Source organism: Chaetura pelagica, unplaced genomic scaffold, assembly GCF_000747805.2.
Source record: "Chaetura pelagica isolate M959 unplaced genomic scaffold, ChaPel_1.0 scaffold31, whole genome shotgun sequence".
NCBI classification, from domain to species: Eukaryota; Metazoa; Chordata; class Aves; order Apodiformes; family Apodidae; genus Chaetura; species Chaetura pelagica.
In genome coordinates, this window is record NW_009952481.1 from 549049 (window position 1) to 564613 (window position 15565).

Sequence of the window (15565 nt, forward strand, 5' to 3'; positions counted from 1 at the left end):
AGAACCATGTGTTTTAGTTATTTTACAGTATTACACGACTTGATGATAGATTTTTTTTAATATTGTGACGGTATAAATTCTGAGTAAAAATTCTTGCCATTGTATTGGCACTCCTTGTAGCATGGATTTTAAATCTGAGAATATTAAATGTTCCTGTTACATTTTCCCTTGTAACTGTTCAGAGCACAAAGCAGAAGACTGTTATTCAAATATACTTATCATAATTTTTCCAAACAGGCAGTGCAATTGTGTTATAAAACATGAGTTAAGCATTGCAACTTTTAACTGATTTTGCCCCAAAACAGAGCATCGGCACTCAAAAAAATGTTCAAGAATATAAAAAAGAGAAAGAGAGCATTGTCAGGCACCAAGGAACTGCTTGGCATCACTGGTACCTTCCTTCCTGTATTTGGTAGTAAAATACAGCATATATGGCTGCATATTGGCCATTGAACATGCTCCCATCCCTAACTGGTGAAGCTGAAGTTGGCATTGCCATTCTGTCAGCACCTCTCCCATGTGATGGGGGATGACTTACAGATCACCTGATTATTTTGAAGAATACACTTATTCTCCCATTACTCTGTGCTTCTGACCCATAACATCACAAAATTGGCTCTACCTGGACAGATATTTTGCTGTTTACAGGCAAAACATGTGCAAGCTGACAGCAATCAGTTTTTGTGTAGAGACAGGAGAGAGATTAAACCGTGTTTGAGCTACATATACCTTATGCTTAATTATTACTGAAGACAACAACAGGCTGTAAACCCAGTGATTCTTTTCCTGACCACATGAAACAATGCCATTAATACAATTTAGGAAATACTTTGGTTTGATCAGAGTAAAGCACAGTAGATCTCTTCCATGAACAGAGGTCAGGAGTTGTCCTGCTGCCCTCAGTCACCTAGGCAAGGTGAGTGAAGGATGGGAAATGGATGATATGGGAGACCTCCCCCTGTCCACACTCCTTACAGAAACTGGGAGAATAAGCTGAGTCACTGACAAAAAGCCTGGATAGAACAGAACAATGGGAAAGGGAAACACAGAGGGAGACAGCTAGGCTGACTAAGACACACATGCGAATCTGAACCCAAGATAAATGAGAGAATCACTTGGTTTAAACCAGGAGCAAATGGAGAGTGAGTGAAAGGAAGAAGACATAACGCACTGTAGATGAAGCCATGTACTGACAGAGGTGTGGATGACTCATCTAAATACATGACTCAGGTGCTGGGAACTCTGACACTGGCTCTTCACCACGATTCTGGGCAAGTCCCAACTTTTTCCTGGGTCATGTCTGACCTCTGAGTCAGCAGCTTCAAGTCCCACCACAGTCAATGCAGTTGTATTTACATATGTTGTTCTCTTATTTCACAGAATGTTTAATTTACACAACTTGAAATGTTTGTTTTATTTGAAAAGATGCCAGAATACCAACTTCTATAAAGAAATTCAAGCTGTAAATGCCAGTCGAGAAAGGAATGAGAAAGAATCATCCAAATAAATGTCACTGTCAGACATACCTTCATGACTTCTAATCCTGATTAAAATCACTGTTTTCAAATATACTGAGCATCAATTCCATACTCTGAAATGAAGTGCCTCAGGCACTCGACACCTCTGTAAATCAGACCACATGTTCCCCTTCTGGGACGTGAACAGGTCATTAAAATCCCACTGAGCAACATCATATCAGCCAGCTGTTCTGCTTTGAGTAGTTTTCTTGAATGCTGAAAGTAATTTTATTTTATTTTTTTGGCTGACTTTTCTATCTTCTAATGATAAATCACTTCCCTCCTCACCCCCCCAATAACACTTTCTCTTGCTAGATTATTTCACTTACATATTTTGCCACTGAGTCCCTGAATCTGTCTGGGTGTCCAAGACAGCACTGATCCCAACAGAAATCTAAATCTATGCATGACACAGCTCACCAGTGGGACTATACACCAAATTGGTGGAGAAATGTTGTTATAATTTCTCTATCTCATTCCCAAAAGCCAACATTTACTGGTGCCAGCCAGGGCAGTTTCATGTAATGAATTCCCTTCTGTCACAGGGACCTACGAGAGAAACAAAATTCTTGGTACCTCCAGCTTTTTACCCAAGTCATATACTTTTGGTAGTTTTTGGGATTGAAATTTAGTTGGCAGTGTTGGGCATGTTCACCGGCATGTGCCTGTTCAGGTGGCTGTGGAGTTACAGAGAGCTGAAGTAGGCAGGCACAGGCATTCTCCAATACTCAATCCTAAGATCTGTGGCTATCTCAAATTAATAATTGTTTTATTTTAAAAAGTGAGTAGTGCACCCTAAATAACACAAATAAATCAACTCCCATCTTTCCAAGCTTAGCTAGCAGTCTACATCTAACAAATACTTCCCAGTCCAAGGTGAGACCCCATTGGCATCTGAACTTTTCTGCATTGCACAAATAGGAGCAAATATGTTACACCGAGAAAAGAGAGGCTAAGTCAAATAAATAAGAAAAAAAAATCTAAAAAAGTTAAACTCAAAATATAACAAGTTAGTGTGCTTTTCACAGTTATCTGAGCAGCAGAGCAAAATGACTGTATTCCCAGCAACTAAGTTCATATAGTTATAAGAACACCATGATAAAGATGACTAAGTGCTACCTCAGCGTGTGCAGACTTAAAGAACAGTCACTCCAAATAGACCGTTGGGGAAAAAGGATACCAGAAAGCTGTTTGGCAAAATAGGAAAGCATATAAAGCACTGAACTGATAGGCCTGAGTCAATGAAACACTGAACACAGCTGACTACCGTGCCCAAGGGACTAGCAGGAGTCTGGACCATTCTGGTGACTCATTCTGCGTATGTAGAGGGTCAACTTAGGTGGAGATCCAAGAATGTTAATGTTTCCTCATCTTTTTGTAATATTAGGATTTGTTGTTTTTCATTGTCTATTGCCTTCCTTTAGCACTGTATAAATTATAAGTGCCCCATCCTAAAGAAAACAAGAGTTCAGCTTTTACCACTGTGAAATTTATCTCATTCCATAAAATTATAAATATAAATCATGGACACCAATATATGCAATGTTAACATGCACTAAAATGCTGGACTTCCAAAGAATTTCAGATATCAGAAAGTAAAAGAGATACTCACATTTTTATAACACTTACTTTAAAAACACATGAGGCTTGCTTTCTTTCAAGTTTGATATAAACCTGAAATTCCATCCAGACAGTTTCAGATTTGCAGTTGTTATTTGTTTCCAACGAATAAGTAGTGCTTCTTGGAAAACGTCAAACAGAATAGTGTTTCTAAGATTTATAAACTAATGTGGTTTTTTTGTTTTGTTTTGTTTTGTTTTTCTCTTTTTTTTACTTCAATCTGCACATGAAACTTACTGGTCTTAAACAATTTAATCTGAAATCAAGAATTACTTAAAATTTTGTCTGATTGAAGTTTGCATAAGTTCAATTTATAATCAGTTTCACATGCACATCAGTCAGAAAAGCAATTGACTACTATAGATAATGCACTGTGTCTACTTGAGAGTTACTTGTGATGGATAATGTGCTGCAGCATGCAATTGCAATGGTAAATTTATTTTTTTTATTTTTTATTTTTTATTCTAAGACCAGCAGTAAGGAGAGCAGACTGTTTGCTCAGACGGTGTGTAAGCATTTCAGGTGACATTTATCACTCCTCACTGGATGTTGGAAATCATTTTGTGCTACGTAAAACATAAAATTTTCTAGTTACATAAGAATACTTAATGAATTCCTCCAAGAGAGGAAAAGGTGGGATTTTTTAAAGTACAGAAAGTTCTGCTCCAGCTACTCTACTGAAGCCTACAAAGGCTCTGTGATATTCAGGAGCAGAGAAGTAAGCCAATGCTGAATAGGTTAAAAATCTCACCCACTGTGAAAATTCAGGAATTTAGGATGTGGCTCTACTCTCCTTTTCTTTCTGAAAATATTTGGTTTATTGCCAAGAGAACTGTATTGCAAGTCAGGGAATTCTTAAACATCTTGGCAATAAAAGAAGCAAATAGAAAAAGAACTTCTACTTCCACTCAGCTGGCACTAGTTCTGAGCAGGAATATGAGGGGAGGGAGGGAAAGTGAAATCCCACATGCAAAAATTTAATAAAAAAATAGGTAGAGGTTGAAATGCAGAACCCCTCTACATTTGCTGAATTGGCCAAATAATAACTGAAGAGACATGAAAAGTTGAAAAGATTAAACATTTCTTAGTTGAAACATTATTATTACTAAATTTAGAGGCAGAACCAAGTAATTAGTGAATCAAAAATTGCAGCTAAGTTGCAGGGAAAAAAAATCCTTCACACTTAAAATGGATTTAAATGCTGTACAATGTTAAAAAAAATAATCCAAAACAAACAATCCATTTACATTCCATTAATTCCAGGGATGGGCAATGTCTTTTTTTCAGTGAAAGTGAAATCTAATTTTAAGATAATTTACTTGTTTATGTTACATCAAGCACTTCTCCCTCAGTATAATTGTTCCTCTGTAGCACATTGCAGAAAAATGCAGGTTGCTGTCACAAGCTCTGTGTAAAATGATGAAAGTTGTGGTAGATGTTTCTGTACTTTGATTTTACTCTTGTGTAGAAAAAAGGAAGAAAGTGAGAACTAAATTTTGACACTGTATATATACAGAAAATCTGTATCTTACTGTTCAGCTCCATGTTTCCTCTTGAAGCTGTATTGTGAAATTGCAGTCCAGCTTTTAAGTGACAGAGGCCCATCATCTCCCAGGGTCAGGACAGCTTACAATTCATACCCTGCAGATTTTGTTATTCATCTGTTCTGTGCAGTTATAGGGGGAAGCTGAAGTTGTTCCAACCAAACACAAAAATTTTACACCAAATGTGTAGAAGTAATTTTAATTCTAGAGGTTTTGAAAAGAAAGTAATTTGGGAAGTATGGTGGGAGGATAGAAGGACTGTATTTTTTTCAGGAAACATTTTAATGAAAGTGCCAGATTTTCTTCTTTTTTTTTTCTTTTTTTTTCTTTTTTTTTTCCTTCTTTCTCCTTTGCTTTTTCCCTTTTCTACCTTATTTTTCTTCCCTCCTTTCCTGTTCTGAAAGAATAGAAGTGATGGAGAATCTGTTTACTGAATATTTTCAACAGTTCACTCCAGAGTGTGTTTCAGTTCTCGTTAATTGCACAGTGAAAATTTTGACTTTGTGAAAGACCTGCATGTTCCTGAGAATGCCCATAAGATATGTTATTCTAGTGTGTTCAGCTTGTACTATGACAGAGCTTTCCCCCATGCAATGTCTGTTCCTCTTTTTTTTTTTTTTTTTAATGTGAAGTTTTAAAAATCTCTGTTTTAATGAGAGAAAATAAATTTCAGTTTTCAAAAGAAAAGGTAGTAGTCAGACTCATGTAACTCTTTTTTTAAAAGACATTTCTTAAAGACCAGGCCCCTTCATGTCAGACAACAGGCCATGAACTTCCTTTTTCTCGTTCTTGACATACAGAGCTTTTTTGGCTCAAGTTGATACTGGGGCTATTGATGGTCAATATTCTACCATTTATGATGCCAGCAGGAGATGTAATTTGTTTTTACGATGCTTTGTATTATTGACTTGATAATTTATTAGTTAGCTTACTGCAGGCTTCAATGTTATCTAAGTGCCATAAAATTTAATTGGGTGCCATTTCCTGTACACTTTCTCAGGCATGTTTATGAAAGGAAGTTCCATCTTTTCATAAGTGCAGAAACATCCTTGACCAGTTAGACATGACATAAAGCTGCAGGTAAACAGGCTGCAGACTCAGAATTTTTAATTTCCTTCTGTTTTCACCCTTATGTGTTTACATAAATTATTTTGGCTCTTCTCTTTTGCTTGCTGGAAGATAAAAATGATCATATGGTAGATTAGCCAAGCAAAAAAGAAGTATTAATTTACAGTCATGATTATGATATCTTATAGTTGCAATATAAAACAGGAGCTTCTCTACTGTATTCAGTGGCCATGGAATAAAAGAGCAAAATGGAGGCACAGGAACAATCAGGCTGTCTTTGAAAAGAAACAGCAATTAGCAAGGATGTTTTGGATTCTGAATGGGGTAAAATCTGCCTGTGTTGTCACTTGAATACATTTGACTTTTCAAAGCCACCTGGGGTAGCAATGAGATCAAGAGCCTCTCAGGTGTGTAGAGAGATTTTGTCTCTCAGATGGAAATAAAGTCAGTGCAGGAAAGGCAGAGTCAGTTGATTAGACATGGCTAGATAAGAGTAACTGAGAAAGGGTGCCCACTCGCTACTATAAATTAACCTCTGAAACAGGAAAAATTGTCTTCACGCATTTTGCATGCCTGACAGACTTGGGAGTCTGTTCTGCATCCAGCCAGTCCAGCAGCTTTACAGCTTCCTCCACTCCTGCTGGCACAGCTATATGGCTGTCCATCGTGTTGCTGTCAAACAAAACAAATCTAATTTATATTTTTTTGTGGTTAATGGAAATACCTTCTTTAGTTCGGGCTTTGGAAGGTCAGCTGTTCAGTGAGATTAAGAAGTCCTCTTGACCCTGACACCTCTGATATGACCATGACTGCTCCTCCACTGCCATTGTTGTTCCTGACTTCTCAAAAGAGTAACAGGGGACTTGTAAAACAGTCTGTTGGCTTTGAACTTCATAGGATGAGAAAGGGTGAGGAAGCATGTTTAGCAGAGCTGCATACTGCCAAGGAATTCCAGGTATCTCATTGAGAGCATAAAACTACATTCACAGGCAATAAGTCTGTGACTTAGATAATGTATCAGTCCTTTTCCTACTAACCATCCTCAGAATGACCTTGAGATCTGGAAGATGATCACTTTACAGTATCACAATATTCACTGACTCATTTCCATGCAACACTCAGGGAATTCACCGTTTCACTGACAGTGTGGGAAACTGCTGTCAATCCCTTGATCTGGTAGTACACACATTGCTTGAAACTGATAAAAGTAGTATTGGAGGAAAAAAGTGAGTAGTTAAAATTATTAGTTGTCACATTCCATTAGGCAGAGAAGACCCATGCTTACAGTGATTCTCACCACTCAGCAGTGTTGGATGAGAAGAAAAGATGTTCTCATCTTAGAGGAGGTTGTTGCTACGTGCCTCTGAATTCAGTCTGCCAAAATATAAATAGGATTTAAACTACTTAAGCAATAATGTTCAATAGTTTCTCTGATGTGTGGCAGCAAAATAGAGATTGATTTCACTGCGTTTTCAAAATAAATAGCTGTGATTTGGAGAAAAAAACCAAAACCCATCAGTCCAGAATTATAAATTATGAATATTTTGTAATATTTTGAAGAATCTTTCCACATCTCAGTGGTTCTTTAAAAAGCTGGGAGCGAGCTGATCTAGTGCTGGAAATAGGAAATGGACTAAACCTTCTTCAGAGCTCCCAACCAGCAAACATTCCTACCACCGTGACTTTTTGCTCTCCCAAAGCTGTGTCTAAGTGTCACACACCGGTTGTGCCAGCTTTCTTGGCTGTGAAGAGGAAGTCAAACATTTGCTCCCCTGCCCCACAGGTGCATGAGAAGTAGAACTATATTTGCACAGTGCTATGAAAATATAAAGAAGGTATCATAGGACCACTGTTGAGTAACAGCCTTTGTATTTTTGGAGGGGCTGTGAACGAGGGAAATAATTAATTTCTTCCTTGCTCTGTCTAGGGCCCTGAGATAAATATTGCTTAACTATTTATCTGTTTGGTCAAAAAGCTGTTTGCAACCTAAGAAGCTGCTCTGACACTTCTTTGCAGCTGTCCTAAGGCTGGCATGAAATTAGGAGATATGAAATAAAGTGTAGAGGATCCTACCATGCAGGAGGAAATGCAGGTCTGGGAGTGAAGAGAGATCCAGTGTAAAGCATGGTCTGCCACGCACCCCTTGTGGGTCTTGGGGGGCTCCTTCAAGCTTTTTTAACTTGTGTGTTAGGAACAGACAGTGGAACACAAGGGGTGTTTAAGCAATGTTGATAGTGTAATGTGTCTCTGCAAAGATTACTCAAGACTATGCAGAGCAAACAGAATTCAAGTGTTTCTATTCCCAGGGGACCTCTGTTAGGAGGGGGTTCCCTGGGTGTTTTCAAGGGGACCATGGAAGTGGGAGCCGTGCTGCTCAGCTGTGTTACCTCGCTGCACTCTGATCAGCACTCTAACACCCACGGCTTTTAAGGGCGGGTGCAGACTAGAGCTACAATGTAATCCCAAGAGAAGGAGCATAGTACAGAAAAGTGTAATTCCAAATTTTCCATTTTGAAAACTTAGACCTTATTTACAGACCTCTGAGATCTCAGAGTCTGGTTCTCCCCACTTGTTTGCAAAGTAACTAAATAGGACTTTAGATTCTTCAGACTAACAGAGACTGTTGTCTCCTTACTATTACCGTTTGGAGACGAATGTTTCCCTGTGTCCAGAACTCTAGATGAAGGATACAAGGTTTGGCTTTGCAGGAGTCTTCTAGACAGGACAGTGGCATAAGACAGGTGGTTTTATGAGAGGAATTCACATTGTTTCCAACAAGGAAATGAAATTAACATTCAGTGGAGTAAAGTTTAATATTAGGTATGAGGAAACATTGTTCTAATAAATTCCAACCTTTAAACCCATCCTGACTCTGCCATTTCTCATGATGGTTGTTTATTGCTTTTTAGACAAAAGGGCAAGCTCATGCCATAAATACATTTCTGGAGTGTTCTCAGCTCTAAGCAAGTTTCTCAGCCTAATTCTGTTCTAGTTCTCTCCTAAATCAAGATCAGCCAAAAGGCTGATTTTTCATCTGCATTGAGATTTTCTGAGGAAATGCCAACATGTCTACCTGGACTGTTTACTTGCTAGAAGCTTCACATACGGAATTCCTATAACAATCTTTTATTTCATTTCACTCTCCTTATTCTCATTTATTTATATAGCTGCAGCACCCACAGACCTTGACTGTGGAGAAGTCTCCATGGCACTAGACAGCGTACAAACAGAGAGGAAGATGCTGAAGAGCTTGCAATCAAATAAAGCAATATTATGGTGCCTTTTCTTTAGCTGCAGGAGAAGAGACTAAGAACCGAATTAGATTAAGATCATGCTTAGACCAAATCTACAAGATTACATTTGCAGTCTCTTCCTGACACTCTATCTCTTAGAGAGCATTTGCATTAAATAAACCATATTATGGATTATGAGATGATATCAACAATATTAATTTAAGTGAAAAACAAAAAATCAATAGGAGAACTAAACACAAAATTGTGTTCGTCTCTGCCTTTTGATAAATTCAGTTATTTGTTTAATCTTTTCCGGGTGTGAAGGATTTTGTTCATCATCACAGATTCTCCTCATGTAGCTGTTCTTTCAGAAAAATGAACATGAACTGGGAGCAGCCAGAATGAGGTAGGCTTGTTCTTGGCTCTGATAATGCAACAATCATAGCAAGTATTTTCAGAGTTATAGGGTTTCAATAATGGCTGTACATGCATCTGACTTGGTATCAAGATGATGAAAGCAATCCTAATGATACATTTTGGATATCTCTCCTGATCTAAACAGGTTAATGGGAGGCAGGACGAGCTGCTGGGAGATCTGTGAGGCAGGCTATAATCTACATTGCAATTCACAGTAAACTTGCCTTTGGAGAAACTATCATACAATTAGGGGTGCATGTTTTTGGCACAATTTGCCTGTTAAGCAGTCACTATATAAAAAATTATTATTGGTTCTGGAGGAAAAAGGATTAGCTATTTTATCTCAGAAGTCCCATTAACAGAGAAAAACCTGTTGTGTGCAAGCCAAGTGAAAGATGTGCCTTACAGGCATCTTTATTATACATCTCCAGTGAAATAAAATACACAGAAAACTAAATATTAGCAAAACAGGAAATGGCCTGGAAATACAGGTAAACATACTCCCATTTACTGGGAGGGAATATAAAATCTGTAAAATCTATTCCAGTGCTCCACCACTCTCTGGGTGAAGAATCTATTCCTGGTGTCCAGCCTAAATGTCCCCCTGCAAATCTTCTTACCATTCCCTCAGGTCCTATCATTGGTCACCAGAGAGAAGAGATGAGTGCCTACTCTTCCTCCTTCCCTACTGAGGAAGCACTAATCTGTGATGAGGTCTCCCCTCAGCCTCCTCCAGGCTGAACAGACCAAGTGTCTTTAGCCGCTTCTCATAAGGCTTGCCCTCTAAACCCTTCATTTAATTTATTGTTTTCACAGTTAGAGACCCATCCTGTCCACAAATAATGATCTCCATCAGAGGTGATGGAGATTCAGCAGTGACACATCTCACCCCTGACTCTCCTCTACCTGCAACCTCAACATGTGTCTGTCTGTCTGTGTCAGACCTTCAGCCACTCATGCCACATTTACTGCCACACCTGTGCAATACTAACATTAGCAGAGTGGCCACAGCTGTTAGGAGTGGAAATACTTTTGACAGCAACATTGAAGAGAACTGCCTAATGTTCCTATCCCCCTCAATGATGACCTAACCTGTGTAGACAGTTGCAACCCTGTGAGTAGGACCTTCATGATCTTCTGACAATTTGCCATTGGTCCTGTGTGAGACAGATCAGATCATCTGCTCCAACTGGACACATGTAAGTCTATGGGGTCTAATGGGACTCACCCCGGGGTACTAAAAAGCTGGATGTTGTCATCACAGGACCTCCCTCCATTATTTTTCAACAGTCTTGGGAATCTAGAGAGGTCCCAATTGAGTGAAAGCTGGCAAAAGTCCTGTATTTCAAGAAGGGTAAAAAGGAAAACCTCAGTAATTCCAAGCCTGTGCCTCTCACTTCAGTGCCTGGTAAAACTATGGAGAGGCCTATTTTGGGAGTTATTTAAACACACTCAAGAGCAACACAGTCATTGGTCATAGCCCCCAGGGGTTCACACAGGGCAAGCTCTGTTTAACCAACTTAATTTCCTTTTATGACAAGATGACTCATCTAGTTGCCCAAGAGGAGCCAGTAGATATGGTGGCTTTGGATTTTAGCAAATCTTTCAATACTGTCTCTCAAAGCATCCTTCTGTACAAAATGCCCAACACATGACTAGACAAGTCCATAATACACTGGGTAACCAATTAGCTGATGGGTCAGGCTCAAACAGTTCCAGTAAATGGGGTTATATTAGGCTGGTGACCAGTCAACAATGTGATTGGCCAGGGTTCAATTTTAGGGCCAGTGCTCTTTAATTTTCTGTAAATTATCTGGAGGCAGGAATAAAATACGCATTATATAAATGTGCTGTTTGATCACAGAACCATATAATGGTTACTAGAAGGAGCTGTGAACTCCCCTGAGGATAGAGAGGCCTTAAAGGTAGATCTGGATAGACTAGAGAGCTGGGTAATCACCAGTTGTGTGAAATTTAACAAGAGCAAGCTCAGGATTCTCCAGCTGGTTATCCATACAATGTGGGGAAAAGAGGCAGCCCTGTGGAAACAGTTCTGGGTGTTTGGGTTGATGGCAAGTTGAATGAGTCAACAGGGTGGCCTGTGTGGTGGCCTGCCATTTTGGCAGCCCAAAGGACCACCTGTGCCCTGGGGTCCACCCAGCACAGCAGAGCAGGCTGGTCGACGGGGGTGATGGTCTCACTGTGCACTGTCCTGGTGCAGCCCCACCTTGAACACTGTGGGCACCTCAACAGGACACAGACATCAAACCATGGGAGCATGTTCAGAGGAAGGCGACCGAGATGATAAAAGGCCTGTAGAGAAAGACTTTGGAAGAGTGCAGTGCTGCCTGCAAGACATGGTCAGGGTGCAGTGAAGGGCACAAGGCAGATCAGACCTAGGGAACAGACTCCCTGTATTTTCACTCTGAAAGACAAGAGGATAGCTATCTTGGTCTCTGTTCTGTCCTGCCCTCTTCTCCTAAGCCCAGTGCCATCTGGTAGCAGGCTACTTGCAGAACCTCCTGTGAGCACTTCAGCCAGCAAGAGGCAAATATATTCCATGGCCAAAGAAAGTTTAACTGCAATGAATTGTTTAGATATGTGCCATGAGGCTGAAGAGGGAAGCTAGCTCCCAAAATTCACTGCCAGACCTGTTTATATCCTATTCCTACTATTTCCTCAATGTCTCATTTTTGTACCTCCTATATCCTTGCCCACAGGGAACCTGTTGATCTACAACTCACAGAGTTGCCACAGATGTCTCTCCCTTTGACTTCTAAGGCTAGGTTTGGAGAAGGGTAGAGTGAGTTTACTTTAGGTTCCTGCGTGTAGCTATCTAACAGCTGGTCTAGATCTTGTTTTCATTATGCCCTTCATTGGAATTTCTGGAGTGACATGACTCAGCAAATTTTTTTGCTTGTGTACAAAAATACAAGAAGCAATATAAAGCTTCACCAGGGAGTGAACTTCTTGCTAAAGTCAGTAACACCTCTGAATCTGTTCCAGTTTTGTTACCAGCTTCACTTCCTAGGCAACTCTTTAGAAATGCAGAGGAGAAAAGACAGGAAGATGTCAGAAAGATTGCACTGATGTTGGAAACAATATGACTCATTAGGGTTTTTTTAACTAATTTTATTGTTCAGGTCCAGGTTTGCTTTTTTCACAGAACTTACTTGCATGATGAGGAGGATGTTAACATCCTACTTGTCTTTGTTTAATGTTAAAGTGCCTGCCTGATTTATTGTTGTTGAAGAGTCAGCTCAAACCAGTAGGTGACAAGGAATTTCATTCATTTGCAAGAAAACGTTGCAGTAAGCTTTAATTAAACTGGAAGTCAGTAAGTAGCTAATAATTCCCCCACTACATTTTTTTTCAGTGTTTGTCTGCAAACTTAATGTTTAGCTGATATGGGAATTCTAGGTCTAAAAACATGTTGTAAATTGTGGTGTGAATCACAAAATTATAGGAAACTTCATAGTTACAATGTATAATCATCATATATGTCTGTATATGTGGTGTGAATATACAAACAACTGGATGATTATGTGTAAGGTAGTCATTATCACACAGCTCTTCTCTGTGTTGGGCATCAATATGGAAACTAGAGGTCAGATCCAAACCAGAACACAAATACCTCTGGTTTAGGTGCAGGGTTCAACACCTGATATTTACAGAAGAATGAGTTGTCTCAGGATGCCAATACCAAAATCTGTGCATTGAGAGTATAGCTGCCCAGAGCTCCCCAGCAGGAAAGGCTGAGGATGGGGCTTTGCTGGATCACCTCACCTTTCTGGTGATAAACACCAGCCTCTGTTGTCTGAAGTGGCTGTAGAGTCCAAGATCTTCCTCCCTGTGATATGCAGACTGTAGCATTATCTTCTGGGGGAATGCCCACATTTCCACTTTGAAAGCACTAAAGCAGGTCAAGGGCACCTGCACCCATCTTGTCTGCAACAGGAGACTGCCTGGAGCTATCTGTCTTGCTAGTGGACCCAAAGAGTTTAAGATTGCTGTCCTGCACCTGAAAAGAATGTTCTACAGCAGTGTGCAAGGCTGCCTTGGCCTGAGCATTTTCTACACATTTGCTGGTGCTTGTTGTGCTGCTGAGCTCACAGGATCCACAGAGAGAATATTCTGAAGAAACCCACGGACCTTCTGCAGAGATGTGCTGAGCACTGCAGGTGCTTAAACTGACTCAGAAAATATTTTGGGTTCAAATACAGTGCTACAAGTTGGTGCTGGGATTGATTTTCAGCTACCCCTTATACACTGCAACTACTGACTTTACCATGTAATGTATCCATCTGAAAAGCAGCATCCAGGGCTCCCAGTTCTCAGACAATCTGATTTTCCCTTCTTTTGGCTTTTTCTTTCTGTGGTCTTTCACCAGTTGCCCTTATCTTATTTACTTAGTTACGTCAATAAATATGGTTCTTAAATAAATAAATGTATTTGTAAATAAAATAAAATCTTATTGGTTTAGTTGGCATGCTGGTGTTGGATCACCAGTTGGATTTGATGATCTTCGAAGTCTTTTTGAACCTTAATGATTCTATCATTCTATGAATGTACTGCCTTTTGGGGACCCCATTCTCAGACACTGAATTGTCCTTGCAACCTAATCTTGGTCCCATGAATCCAGTGTACTATTTTGGAGTCCACCTGAGGAGCTGGAGGAAACCAGTCAGAACTGCTTCAGAAAGTAAAATTAAGACATCCTTTTACTTTTGGCTGATGCTGCCAAATTTGAGACAAATTCACTAATAATTCTGCTTCACATTTTTTAATAGGTAAAATGCTCTTCTGAGCATGTTCCACTGATTGTTTTTTCTTGGGCAACCCCCTGGAAATGAGTAAGATTGTCTGTAAAGTGTGATGCTTACAACCTGAAGCAGAACAAAACAATCACTGCAACTTTTCCCTTAGAGATTAACTGGGAGGAAGGTTGTGAAGATCCTGTCAACCAGCTGACATCTGATAGAAATGAAGATTAAATGTTAAGGTTTAAGTGGAAAAGTTGTAGCACGTTTATTTTACTTCCTGATTCATTATGTTGTTGTTTGTTTGTTTGTTTGTTTGCTTGTTTTTGTTTAAAAAGAGGCATACCATACATTTGAGATGCTCCTAGTTGCAACAGTGTATAGAAAACTTGATGAGTGTCACCGTTGTGTAGTGTATCATTCTAATATAAAGCAGTATCTTCCAGCACAGGGATGCGAAAGTTGATAGCATAGAGAAAAAATACACAAGATTTTGTCTCTTGCAAGATCTAAAGTGCAAAATTCTTTTTAAGAGTCTCGTGAGGGTGAGGATTCAAAAGAATTCACTTAAGGTCATTCTGTGTGCAGTAAAGTGTTTTGGTTCACAATGTTACATTCTTTCTAAGAGCTAAAATAACAGAATCTGTGAGGAAAGCAGGAACACTCTGTCAGAGCCGCCAGTGGAGCAAAGAGCAGCTGGAAGGGGGAAGGACAATCCACCACAGCAGGGGCTATTTGCATGGTAAGAATGGCTGCATCAGGAACAGGTAACCCTGGCAAAGGATTACAGGTTGATATAAAAATTCAGGATTACTATAACTAGGGCCCTTGACTTTGGCTGATCTAATCAAATAGAAATATTTTTTTCCATGTTTGAGGCTTAAAAAAAGGGGATGGATGCTGATAATTCTAGTATAAATATAAACTTAACTTTCCATATTCCGGTTTATTTGAAATTCAGAATTATCCTGCTGATATAGCAGTGATCTGTGAAGGAATCAGGTCTGAGTTTTGCCAAGAATCTTGCTTTCATTAAAGACTTTGCAATACAAGATTCAGCTCCATGTGTCTACCTTTTCAGGATTTTTCAGTAAATAAAGTTTGATAGTAAAAACTAGTCCATGTACATTTAATAAATGAATGAAAGAATGATATTAAATTACTCTTTTTCAGCAGTTGCAGTAATTTTCCCAAGCTGCTCTTCTGTAGTAGTTGTTGTGGATATGAATCATCTTGGTAGATGGGCAGAAGCTTAATTAAGAAAAAAAATAAATATTTTTTTAAACAACTCAAGACTATTCTGCTATTCAGAAAGCACTGTGAAACAATGAAAAAAATAACAGCATCTGCCAGTTACAGCATTCTTAGCTACCATCTTCAGCTACTTTTACTATGAAAACATTAAT